The sequence below is a fragment of the Triturus cristatus genome, chromosome 8 (genome assembly GCF_964204655.1).
Source record: "Triturus cristatus chromosome 8, aTriCri1.1, whole genome shotgun sequence".
In the NCBI taxonomy this organism is placed as follows: Eukaryota; Metazoa; Chordata; class Amphibia; order Caudata; family Salamandridae; genus Triturus; species Triturus cristatus.
In genome coordinates, this window is record NC_140591.1 from 374,315,563 (window position 1) to 374,328,403 (window position 12,841).

The 12,841-nt window shown below is 41.0% G+C and overlaps 1 long non-coding RNA gene across 1 annotated transcript in view; it reads right to left on the minus strand.

Moving 5' to 3' along the window:
• Positions 1–324: 324 nt before the first annotated feature.
• Positions 325–12,841, minus strand: part of LOC146802154 (uncharacterized) — a 36,222-nt gene continuing 23,705 nt past the window's right edge. The window contains exons 3-4 of the long non-coding RNA XR_014967365.1: positions 2,782–2,872; positions 325–2,666 (exon numbers count right to left, since the gene is read on the minus strand). This is a non-coding gene — a long non-coding RNA (uncharacterized LOC146802154). The remainder of the gene's footprint in view (positions 2,667–2,781; positions 2,873–12,841) is intronic.

A 12,841-nucleotide genomic window follows, 5' to 3' on the forward strand; every position in this document is an offset into this window, starting at 1 on the left:
AATTCAGTATTTGAAAAGGACACCCAACTTTCATAAAGAAAGGACACCTACAGCACACCCCTTCCAGATATCAAATCTGTGTTCATTCTGAATTACACTTTAGAAGTATGAAAAACTTTTCAAACTGCTAAAATAGGAAGAAAAAAGAAGAAAAAGCATTTTAAGGGTAGAAAATGTAGAATTAGTACATTTGCGACTGATAAATGCTTAGCACATCTGGTCTTATGTCCTAAAGATGCATCTAGCTTTTTCACCCCATACACTTCTATTCAGAATCTCTAAACAAGCACTTTATACAAAGAAATGGAGTATGCTGATCACCCATATATATGTTACAAAACCCAATAATAGCGCAATTGCTCTATCCACAACATGTGGTGGGAGACTGGTTGAAAATCAAACACAGGCAAATTAGAGCTATGCTCTTGGCAAGTTCAATTATTAATATGCATTGGAAAACTCCCACCCACCCTGCTTATGAGGAGTGGTGAAATAAAATTAAGATGGGCTTCTCTTTGTAAAGGGTTTATGCTAAACATATTTTTGGGGGAAATATTTTCATTGCAATTTTGATTAAATACATCACATGGATGAACATTAGACCACGGAGGTGCAGGAAATTCATGTCAAATGCAGGTCTGAAACAATGATAATGCAAAACCCACAAACCAACCACGCCTCCCCTCCCTCCAGCATCGGGAAAGGCCCAGTGATAAACAAGCACATGGAATAGCAGACAACAACACTAACAGATTGAAGCCCCATGTCTGTCTCTCACTCTCTGCACACTCTCCGATCAGTGTTCCTTCTTCCAGTATGTCGTCCAAAGAAAAAATACGATATCCACTTGCCCCAGACTGAGAACAGCAAGTGGGCACGGGGCAAGTCACCATCATTGAGGATATCCAATATAAAGAATTTCGGTTCCAAGGGAAGAGACAGTGAGTATATAGTTCTAAGTTCCCCCATAACAGCACACCAGTAGGTCTGTATGCGGGGACAATTCAAAAGTGTATGAAAAAAGGAACCCTCCATTTCTCTGCATCTCAGGCAGTGCGGGTCGGGGGCCCTCCCGATAGTGTAGAGATGGCGTCTATTATAGTAGATGAGGTGAAGAATTTTAAAATGAACAAGCGAGAGCTGCATCTTAATTGCCACCTCCCTAGGGTGGTCCCAATCAATATCTTCCATGCTTCGCACATCGGCCTCCCACCTCCATCTCAAGCCCTGTAGGTTACCCGGTTTATTGTTAATGAGGGTCCTATAGGTAGATGAAACAGCGCTTCATCCTAGATTTTCCATCAACAGCTTCCTTTCCAGTGGTGCGAAGTCAGGGATACCTTCCACCAGGAGCCTTTCTGCCCTCCATGCGTGTCTGACCTGAGCATATTTAAGGAATTGATTTTTGTGCATGGCATAGTCTTGCTGAAGGGAGGAGAACGGTACAATATCACCATGTTCAATGAGATCTCCTAGTTTAGAAACCCCAATCAAGTTCCAGGCTTGAAAGCCTTTCAACTTGTTGAATTCAAGCAGCCATCTCCCCTCCCACAGCGGTGTCTCCCTAGAGGGTTTTCTTTGCCACTCCGTTGACTTCTTAGCCTTGACCCAAGCTGCAATTGCCACTTGTGTTGCCCAGAGGAGCTGGCAGGCCCCACTACACCAATATAAATAAGGAAGATAGGATTTCATCTTCCGCTGGGAGAATTCTAAACAAAAGGTAGAATGAGGTGGGATGCCTAATATTAGGCACGTATGTCCGGTAGTGCGATGCCACAGTTATACTGATTTCTTTGGAGGGTCAATAGGGGGTGCCTGCGATCCCGCAGAAGGGTCCATAGATCGCCCTCTATCATAGTAAACATCTCTGGTGGAATCGGATAGAACATGTGTTGGGGAACATAGACTAATTTAGGCAGCAACAACATTTTAAACATGTGTAACATAAAGGAGAGTGATCTTATTAAGAGTATGGGGGGCTGGGATCAATACATGATTCATCTCAAAGGTGTGCCATCCTACACTATCAATCTTATGACATCTCACCTAGAAAAACCTTGTCATTGTTTCTCTAGCCGTCAATTAAATGACACCTGACAATTTAAGCATTCTTAACCAACTTACACTGAATTTATCACATCCACAACTTAACCATAGTCCCAAGGAGATGAACAAGGAATTATATTTGTCAGTAGATAATTTAGTCAATAAAATATCTTACATTTGAAAAAAGCAGAGTGTACATATGACATTGTTGCCCACACGTACATATGTGTGCAATTTAAACAAATCAATTAAGGACAAACATGCATAAACTGGAATATTACATCAAAATGTTTAAACGTGATTATAACAATCAAGGCAACATATGTAGTGTCCTGCAGTTTAGAACCTAAAGGGGTTATATCACATTTTAACCCTCTCCTGTACAGTCTAAAGCACACTGTTAGGCCTTTCTAGTGGTGGTCGGAGCACTTCATCTTTTTGAAGGTGGTGTCATGATTTGCATCACCAATATTGTATGAGTCAATATATAATCCTTACAATTGATGATAGTTCGTGGCCACACCCGTAGGTGCCGTGACGCATTTCGACCTTCGTGTTGGGCCTGGAATGTATTTCAATAAAGGTCTTCTTCAGGGCTCAGGGTTCTTATTGGAGGGACACTGTTCGAAATATCAAATTAAACAAATATTGTGTGTTAGATATTCTTGTATTTCCTAAATCAGTTTTAAAATGGGAAATATTTCCTTAGAGGAATATACTTGTGTGGCAACATACCGTTTATGCAGGAACTTCTTGCTGCTGTACTCAAGATAAACGTTATATTTCTTTTATGGGTTCGAGCCGTACATCGATTCGACATGTGACCCTAAATATAAGAAGAAAAGAGATTTGGTAATCAATTTTATTCTTTTTTTCTATGTTGGAAGATTTTTTAACAATTAGATACTTATTCTTTGTATAACACAAAAGGAATAAATGAGCGGACATACCTGATGGAATAAATGATCTGAGGGTGAGTGTAACTAGACACCATAGTGTTTTTATGGTGGCGAAGTGCCTCCCGTTGTGTGAATACTGAATGCGAGTGGTAGCCTTATTTATTCAAAATAATTTTTATTCGCGATTTTGAACTTCATATTCATGCAGTCCCATCCTTTATAGACCCAGATAACTACGAGGATAACTGACACTCTCCCTTTTTGGATCTCACATGTGTCGCTTCCAGGAAAAACTTATGTATGCCCTAATGGGATAGCCGAAAACCCTTATAGTGCTCGCCCGGATATTTATTGTGACTGCGAAGTGCAAATTGGGTGCGGACAAAACTATTTTAGGAGTGCGTATCGGCAACCAAGTGTCTCAGGGGATAGAGGCGATATACCAATTCTTTATCATTTACCTAAGTCATGTGTTCTGAACTTTTTCTGCCAAAATGGAGTTCATGTTTCCTCCTGGTGGAAGTGGAAGTGTGGGGTTTTTTAAAAAGTCAACTTTCCCTGATGTGTGTGCTTCTAATTGGATTGAGGACTCTGTCTTGCAGCGTGTTGGTTTTCATTGCCATAGTGAGGGCTGCACGCTAACACCAGGGAACGGGAATACCAGCGGAAAATCAATCATTGTTATTCACTGTTCTGCTGGTTCTATCATTTCGTCAGCTTCAATTTGCACCGGTGTTACAACAATAAATTAATAAGTTATTCAATTTGCATGAGGGATACTTCCACCTTCCCTAATCGGCATCTTTGTTCAAATGGCCTCCACAGCCATTAACTGCACATCGAGGAGCATTCTTTTGAGTGCACGCAACTTTATTTACTTACACATACTATATCATTGTAACATGGCATGAAGCTAGCTGGGCAGGATTGTAATCTTTGCCTTCCCTGGTGCTTGTGTTCTAATAACTCAATAACTCATCTCCAAGGCTACAACCCCTAATTGTCTATGAGGTATTAATTGTCTGTTGGCCCTGGCTTCAGGAAGGTGTATTTTAGCAGGGCTTAACTCGTATATGAGTCTCCCGGATCTTCTCCATTATTCGCTGATAGAACATCCATTACTGGTCCACTGGCATACATCCTAATTCTCTATGTGGGTAAATTTCTAAATTACACAAGATAGTAGACGCTTTTATCTAATTAGAAAAGGTTTTAAACATAGCAGCCCTCCCAAGCAGTGTAAGGAGCAAGCCTCACCCATCTCCCTTCTCCTCCCAGCAAACAAGCACAACCCTTCCTAAGTTTCGCTTAAAGTATAGTTCCCTCCGCAACGCCAGAAAAATCCCTAGATATTTAAAGACCAAAGTGTATGCATTAGGCGATGATTGGGGGGGGGTACTACGGTATTTTCCTGTGGGAGATAGAGTATGGACTACTCCCAGTTGACACGGTATCCAGAGTGGCTTTTGTATTCCAGAAGCACCTGGAAATGCAGGGGAACAGACCAGGTAGGATTAGTAATGAAGAGGAGAAAATTGTCCGCATGCAGTGAGAACTTTTCTTCAAAGATGGTCGTCACAGAAACACAGAAGCCCTAGATCTCTGGGTGATCTTGAATCTTACATTCAAGCAATTCTATGCTAAGAGCGAATATGAGAGGGAACAGGGGGCATCCCTGTCTTGTGCCTCTCCCTATCAGGAATTCTGAAGATTGCACACCATTGACTCTGACGGAGGCCATCAGGCCTGATATTACAATCGGACCCACTTCCTACTGGGGGCAAAAACTGAAAATTTCAAGTTTGTCTCTAAGAAAGGCCAATGCACCGCATCAAAAGCTTTTTCAGCATTGAGTGCTAACAGAAAATGTGAGTTGAGTTGATACTGTATTGCGTTTAGCCAGATATGTGCTCTACGTAGGGTATGTCGGTTAGATCGTCCAGGCATAAAGCCCAATTGGTCTCAATGTATCAAATGTGTGATGAATTGATCTCTATATTCAGCAGGTAGATCGGGTGATAAGATCCACACTGTCCCTTGGGTGTACCATCCTTATGTATTACTGCGATGGTCGCCTGCATGAGATCAGAAGGGAGAGTCTCTCCCTGATAGGCCTCCAGAAACATAGCCAGGAGATGGGACCCCAAGAGATCCAAATACCTTTTAAAAAAATCCATGGGTATCACATTGGGGCATGGTGTCTTGTTAGGTTTCAGCTTGTTCACGGCCACACAGACTTCCTCTAAGGAGATTTCTGCGTCTAGGGCTTCCCAAGGCCAAGTCTTCCAGGACTGGGACTGTGATCAATTCAAGGTAGGACGCAGTCTGGGGCGAGGGTTGCAGTTGTCTAGCCCTCAGGTGCGTGTGGTAGCTGGCTAAAGCACCCGCAATTTGACTATTTGTTTCAGCAGTCTCTCCATCTGGCAGGACTATGCAGTGCACCCATCTGGCCTCTAATCCCTTCCTTCCTAGCCAGGCAAATAGCCTGCCTGCCTTATCACCAGACTCACAAAATTAATGGAAGGTGGCTCTCATCTGGGTCTTGGCAGTGTCCTGCGCAAGTGCTCAGTATTCCTCCCGCAGCAATGTTAATTGGCGGAGGTCCCGGGGTCAGGCTCGGGGTCCAAAGATTTTCAACTGCCAGGAACCATCTGTCCGGGCATTCCATGGAGCTGGATGCTCTCTCTCGCTTCTGTGCAATTAAGTTCTAGGCCTGTCCCGGAGGACCATTTTGTGTGCTTCAAAGAGTACTATTTTCGAAGTGACGGAGTCTACATTCTCCTTGAAGTAAAGTTTAGCATTAACCCTAAGGCCGATCGCCACCATGCAATCATGTACGTCCCAGGCGTTCAGTTTCTACTCCTATACCCCCTGCCCAATAGCACCAGCAAGAGCAAGTGGTCTGACAGGCCCCTGGCCAGATAGTCTACCTGTTGCACAACAGTCGACTCTCCTTCAGGGGACAGAATATTAACTAAGCAGGAAAAAACCCTACGGGGCCCTGAAAAATAGGAGTAGCCCCTATCAAATGGATGTACACTCCTTCATAGGTTGGAAAGTTCCAGGGTGCTCGTGAAGCTCGCAATCGGGGTGGTGTGGATGTGGGAACCCACCAAGCTCAACCTGTCTAGCTGTGGTGCCATTACATTGTTTAAGTCTCCCCACACGATATGAAGTGTGGATCCCGCCTCTAGTAGAATATGCGCAACTTTCTCCAGCATAGGGGACTGTAGCCGAGGGGGTGCATAGAAACTGATCAATGTAATGTCCACATATCCCCATAGCCCCTTAACTCTGATGTAGCGACCCAGTGGGTTGACCCATGACTTTGAGATCGCGAAGTGAGGATGTTTCCCAATAAGGATGGCTACCCGTCTGGACTTGGATGTATATCCTGCATGTGCGAGCATAACGTATACTTCCCGTCCCATGAATTTACACTGTGACCCCTTTAGATGGGTTCCATGTAGTAATACTATAGAGGGTTTATCCCGCCTTATATTGTGGGAGACCAGACCCCTTTTGACTGTCTCCAAGACCATTCACATTCCAGGTTAGGACTGAAAACTCCCCAGTCTCCATTTTTGAGGTACTAGCTTATAAAAGGTTGACACCCCTCGGGCGACAGACAGGGTGCCATCCAGGACAAGAAGGTGGCCCATATCGAGACAAGTTTGTTGCTCAAAATAGATCACAAAGAACATAGAGAACAAAGAAAACTAAAAACCCCCACGCTGTAGCCCCCCACCCACTAACACAATTTAATCCACTCCAAAACTATAAGACCGCACGCGACTGTCCCTGGTAACGGTGACCCGTTGAAAGGTAACCAACAGAAGTCATTGTGCTCACAGGTCCAGCATCCAATGCAGGTGCCAAAGTGCTATTATGGTTCTGCTACAAGGTCTACATTGGGACCATCCAGTTCTTTTTCTACGGCATTGATAGCCTCCACTAAAGGTTGGGGAGTCTCTGCTTCTGTCCCTTGACCTACCCCCGTGGACTCTAATGAGGGAGCCTCGTCCGAATCAGTATTATACTAAACATATTTGAACGCCAGGATGGTATTTTCACATTACATTTCAAAACTGCATTTTAATACGAATAGATTTGCATCCCCGTTGTCTCTTAATATGTGTACCTGGTCTTGATTTCTTCTTTTATCCAAATGTCATTTATTTCTCCTAAATGTTATATGCAGATGATCAGATATTAGTTTGAATATTTTATGATTTATATTTTTCATAAGAAAAATAACTCCAAGAAACGTAGTGAGAGCAGACTCACCCTAAAATAAAATGAATGATTTTTCATCTGAACTTTCATTTTTGGGTCAAAGCATCTCAGTTATCCAAAGTGCCACTGTCAGATGGTACAGTGTCTTACCTTTAGAGGTGACATTGACATGCTTTCCAGCTTCTACTTCAGCATCAGGATTGATACTACCTTCAACAACACGTCAATGTTCTGCAAGCTTCTCATGCATATAGAATTGGCTTCGACAGTGAGGTTCTCTATGCTGGATGTCTGCCCCTATGGCTTTTGCAATTGATGAATTCCTCAATACTGAATCACTTGTCAACATACATGAGTATACTAAGAGCAGCAATAAAGGTATTAGCATCATGGAGACTTTTGAGACTGAGTAGCCATCATGGCACCTACAAATAATTGCCATAATTTCTAGAGCTGATAATGCAAATGTGTTTCACTGCAGCATCTACTGGGCCATGCTCTCAAAGGCAGGATAAAAATTCTAAGGTTCCATAAGGAGATTCTCTTTTGTAGAGGTCAGGGTCCAATTAAGTGGGTTGTGGCTTTAAAAGTTAAAACAAGTTAATTTTAATCAGGCACCCTTCTCTCTTTGGGAAAGCTCGATAAATAAAGCAAAATAACTAAAGAGATAAGCAAGATGGCTTGTGCCACCAACTACCTACCTATTGTTTTGCAATAACCTGGGCCTTAGGGGCCTCAACTCCAGTCACCTCTCCTATAGGAAAGAATCTAGGTGTTCCAAATTATCATTGATTCCTCAGATATATCCGTCTCCTGAAAGCTACTCCCTCCAGATCTGTACTTCAAAGATTTAAAAATATATATTTTTGCATGTCTGCACAAGTATTCTGCAATCAATGCACATTTGTTTGCTTGCTTTGATTCTTTTAATGTACTGTATCTGGTACAGTCAATAGACGTCATCTGCAAATTCTTATTCAGAATGTAGATGGCTTGTGGTCCACTGGTATTAATCGTATTTCACTTTGTTTGGTACTTAAGGTTGTATGAAGGTGCAAGAACAATGTCATCGTGTACCAATCCTTTTGGTAGTGCAACCAAGGAGATGCATGTAGCAGATGGAGAGATTGTGGGAACACTTTAATTAAACTTGTCAGTTCGAAATGACGGCCGTGGTCAAGATGTGTTCACTAGATGAAAGCTGAGTGTGTTGCAAGAGCATAGTATGAATAATTAGTGACAGTACAGAATGCTGCCTGATATCTGTGGATAAAAATCATAAGGACTTCTCTACCCAAGTGGGCACAAAATGGAGGGCCGATGGCTCTAGATTAAGACAGTTGTGAAAAAGGAGCCTGATTGATGGGAGCACCAGATTAGGCAGCAATGCAAGACTTCTTAGGACACATGAGAACATGATTAAAAAGCAAACATGGATTGGCAAAACTAATAGGCCTGATGTTGGCCTCTAGCCATTTATCATTCAGGAAGCTGCAGGGCCCTCAATAAATCGAACAATATATATATAGGCTAAAGGCAATACTGTATTTCTGGTCTCAAAAAAGTACACATTAACATTGTTCACCTGGCAGTGAAGGGAACTACTGTGTGTGTGGGTGTGCTTCTTGTGAAAGGGCAAAAGACACACAATTTATGGACGGAATGCAGAACAAATCAAGCTATTCACCCCCAGTCAAGAGATCTGGGTTAAATCCATCATTCTTTTGCTCACCATGCCACCCCAATTTTTATGAAAATCAGTCTTGACCCTGTGCCTCATGGGAACATTCCAGCCTGAACCGCCAGGCCAGGTACTCCCTGGACTGGAAATAAGCATCCTAGGACCGGTTTTGGGGTTTGACCAGGATAGCTTGTGAAAGGTCAGCATGCCATAACTCATAGTAAAGTTGGTCAATGGCTGAAAGTGGACTAACATTGCTTTATGATGCATCCTGGAGTGGGAGAAAGAAAACATGACAGAAATAACCACAGACTAATGAATGAAGTCTGTCTGAAAACCCTGATAAGTAACTATGTTATACATATTTTTAGTAAAATTAAAACACAGACCTATAAGGAAGGAAGGAAGGCAAAGGGAAAAAGGAGGGAAAGAAGGAAAGAAGAAAAAATGAGGGAAAACGTCAAGAAAGAATAGAAGAAAGAAAGAAATACAGAAACAAGCAAATAAACAAAGAAAGGAGACAAAAAGAAAGAGAAGGAGAAAGAAAGATTGTAGAAGAGAAAGAAAAGGGAAAGAATGAAAGAAAGGAGGAAAGAGACATATATAAGGAATTAATATAAGAAAGAAGGAAGTAAGGCAAAACAGAAATAAAGAAAAACAGAGGGAGAGAATGGAAAAAGGGAAATAAAGCAAACAAGAAAGAACAAACAAAAGAAGGAAATTAAAAGGCAGAAAAGAAAGGAAGTAAAGAAAGAAGAAAATAAGGTAAAAAGAAAGAAAACAGAAAGAAGAAATGCAAAGCAAAAGTAAGAAGGGAAGAAGACACAAAAGAAGGAAAGAAGAAAAGAAAGAAGGAATGAAAAAGTAAATAAGGCAAGAAATAAAGATGCAAAAATGAAAGATAATAGAAAGAAGTAAAGCAAAGGTAAAGAAGGCAAAAAGAAAGAAAGAGAAGAAGGCAAGAAAGACAAAATGAAAGAAGAAAAGAAAAGAAATTAGACAATAAGGAACTGAAGAAGGCAAAAGAGAAATAAAGAAGGAAAAAGAAAGAAAGCAGGAAAGAGAAAGGAGGAGTGAAGGAAATGAAAATGGAAAGAAGGAAGAATCAAAGAGGAAAAAAGGCAAAAAGGAAATTAAAGGAAAAAGGAAAGAAAGAATGAAGAATGCCAGTAAGAAAGAAAGAAAGAAAGAAAGAAAGAAAGAAAGAAAGAAAGAAAGAAAGGAGGGAAAAAAGTAAAGGCTAAAGGAGGGTAAAAGAAAAAGGAAGAAAAGAGAAGAAAAAGGCAAAAAAAGAAAGAAAGAAGGAAAAAGGAAAAAAGAAGTCCAAAATGCAAAAAGGAAAGAAGGGAAGAAAAGGGGAGGAAAGAAGGAGGGAAAGAAGATTCAGATCTTAAAACATTTGATTCTAAAACGCAAATTACACCCCATCTATATTTAAATAAAACTGTTACAGGGGTGCTGCAAATTGGAAGTGTGGTGTTCTTTCGGGGCAAAGTTTATTAACCAACTATTAGGGAAACCGGGTCTAGGAACACAATATGGTATACTTTGAAATAGCAGCGGTCCACTTCAAAAGGAATTTACCAAAGCATTGAAAGGAGACAGGAAATTGATAACGCTGGAATGTGCCCTATGCTCACTTCAAATGCCTCCAACTATCATGTCAGGCAACACTGGCACCAAAGGGAAAAACCTTGCGTGAGTATGTCCACCTTGTGAAAGGCCAAAATACATTCACACAAAGTGACGTTAACCAGAGGCTTATGTAGGCTGACCCACTACCCCATGGTCTATGCTGCAGTGGGCAGAAAAAATATGATTGAAGCAACATCAGACCAGTGGGTGAAGCAAGGTGTCTGAAAGCCCATTTAAGTAAGTTTATTATACATATTATTGTAGTAAACTCAAAAGGTCTTGGCTAACAACAGATCTAAATAGGAAAAAGGGAAGGAAGGATACAGAATAGTTACTTAGTCCTGGTTTGGCATCATAGAAATTTTCATTGAAGTCATAAACAGTGGAATAATACCTCGCTGAATGTGTGGACAATTCATATCAATATATCAGTCCATATTTCAAGTTAGGGTGATAGGTCTATCACGTCCATGTGTTGTGAAGCACCCTTTAGAAGCCTATCAAAGGCAAGATGTTCCAAAATTTGGTAAGTTTTACAACAAAGAGTCTATTTCCAATACTGTATTCTAGTGTCTAATACTTGCAATGCAATAGGTCTCGCATTTGCAAGAGTTTGACCTATTGGCATTGTAATGACAATTTTAATTTGAGTTTTGAAAACCTGCAAGTAGTGCGTAAACACCCAGTTTGTGCTTATAGTGCTAGCTGAAAAGAAGCAAAGCTGCCAGGAAAAAAGGCACAGTTCTCTCCAGCCTTGCTTCTTGTAAGCAAGGAATGTAAGTACAAAGTGCGTGTTTATGCACCGTTTGCAAGTTTTCAAAAATATAATTAAAAGGCATTGTCATTTACAATTCTAATAGCTCAAACTCTCGCAAATGCCAGACTTATTGCATTGCAAATGTTTGTTACCAGTTGCTGTTGGAGTTAACATATTCTGCAAGTACATCAGACTTTAAAAATTCTAAACTACATTTCAGATACTTTATATTCATTCAATAATATACAATTGTCCTTAAAACTAACTTCCGTGCATCTGGTTGGTAAGTGATTAGGTGCCATTTTAAGAGCCAGTCTACAATTAGGAGATTTGAAACAAAACTGAACCCATCAATGGAAGCATACTGACATCAGACACATTTGGGGTAGCCCAACGGCGTTGTCCATTATACAATCGGAGTGGGTTTTTGTACAAAAATGTAGACATATGCATCTGGCTTTCCACAATGAATCCGATATGCCAAAACAAGAGTCCCATACTAAAATTTATAGCAATATTTGCCAAAATGTTTCTTATGCAAATTGCAATTTCTTATTGGCATGCTTTTCTTTTGCTCAAGGTGGAGTGCCCTAGGTGATTCTATGTAAGCTATTCCTCCACGAAGATGATTCAATAGCAATAAAGCTCATCCTCCTTAATCTCGCAAAACATAGTTAATTAAATATGCCAGATGGCTGACCATGTCATGCCCTTTCCCTGATACTCAGATGTTCGTAGATGTAAAGAACAGTAGTTTGCACAGGTTGTGGAAGTCATCTGAACCACTCACAGCACTGTACGTAGGATCGGGCTCTGAAGCACGGTTACAATTTCTGTAGATTCACTACAGTTTTGAAAACAGCCAGCAACCCATCCTATTGATTAAAAAAATGTAAACATTGTATCCAATATATAAAAGTCACAGTATCAGTGGGCACCTTAGTTTCGAAGAAGGGGTAGATCATGCCCCCAAAAGATGTGGAAGGCAAAAAGTAAAATAACCTAAAATTGCAATGGCGCTTACGCACATAATGGAAATCCCAAAACATTTCACTTTGTGTAGGCGTGGCACATATATATACTACGGAGGACAACCTCTGGTCCTAAAGGCTTAAAGAAACCCTGGATAAATAAAAAGGAACATGATGCACTACAATTCAAATCTAGGTAGTCTGACGACAAGAATTAAAGAAATCACCTTACTGCCTATAACACAATATTACAAATCAGCAATCAAAACCATAGAAACTGATTTTCATGAATGCAGAAATCTTTCCCCCCAAAATTGTTCTGCAGCCCAAAAAGCACCACCACTATGATGCCGAACTCACAGGTCTTCTTTGGCAGAATTGCAGACCAGCTTATCTCCAGAATAAACAAACTTGAAGACTGTCTGCAGAATAGAACAAAAAGAGCTGAACCCACAAAAGACAAAAACCCACGGAACCAAAACAACCACCACTCCTTAAGCTCCTTCAAACTGTTTTCCAAAACTGAATTCAATGAACTGGTCAAAGCAAGTAGACCATCTGGCTCTCCAGCAGCCCTCGCAACAACAAATGTTTCAAAAGCATTGTTCTAACAACA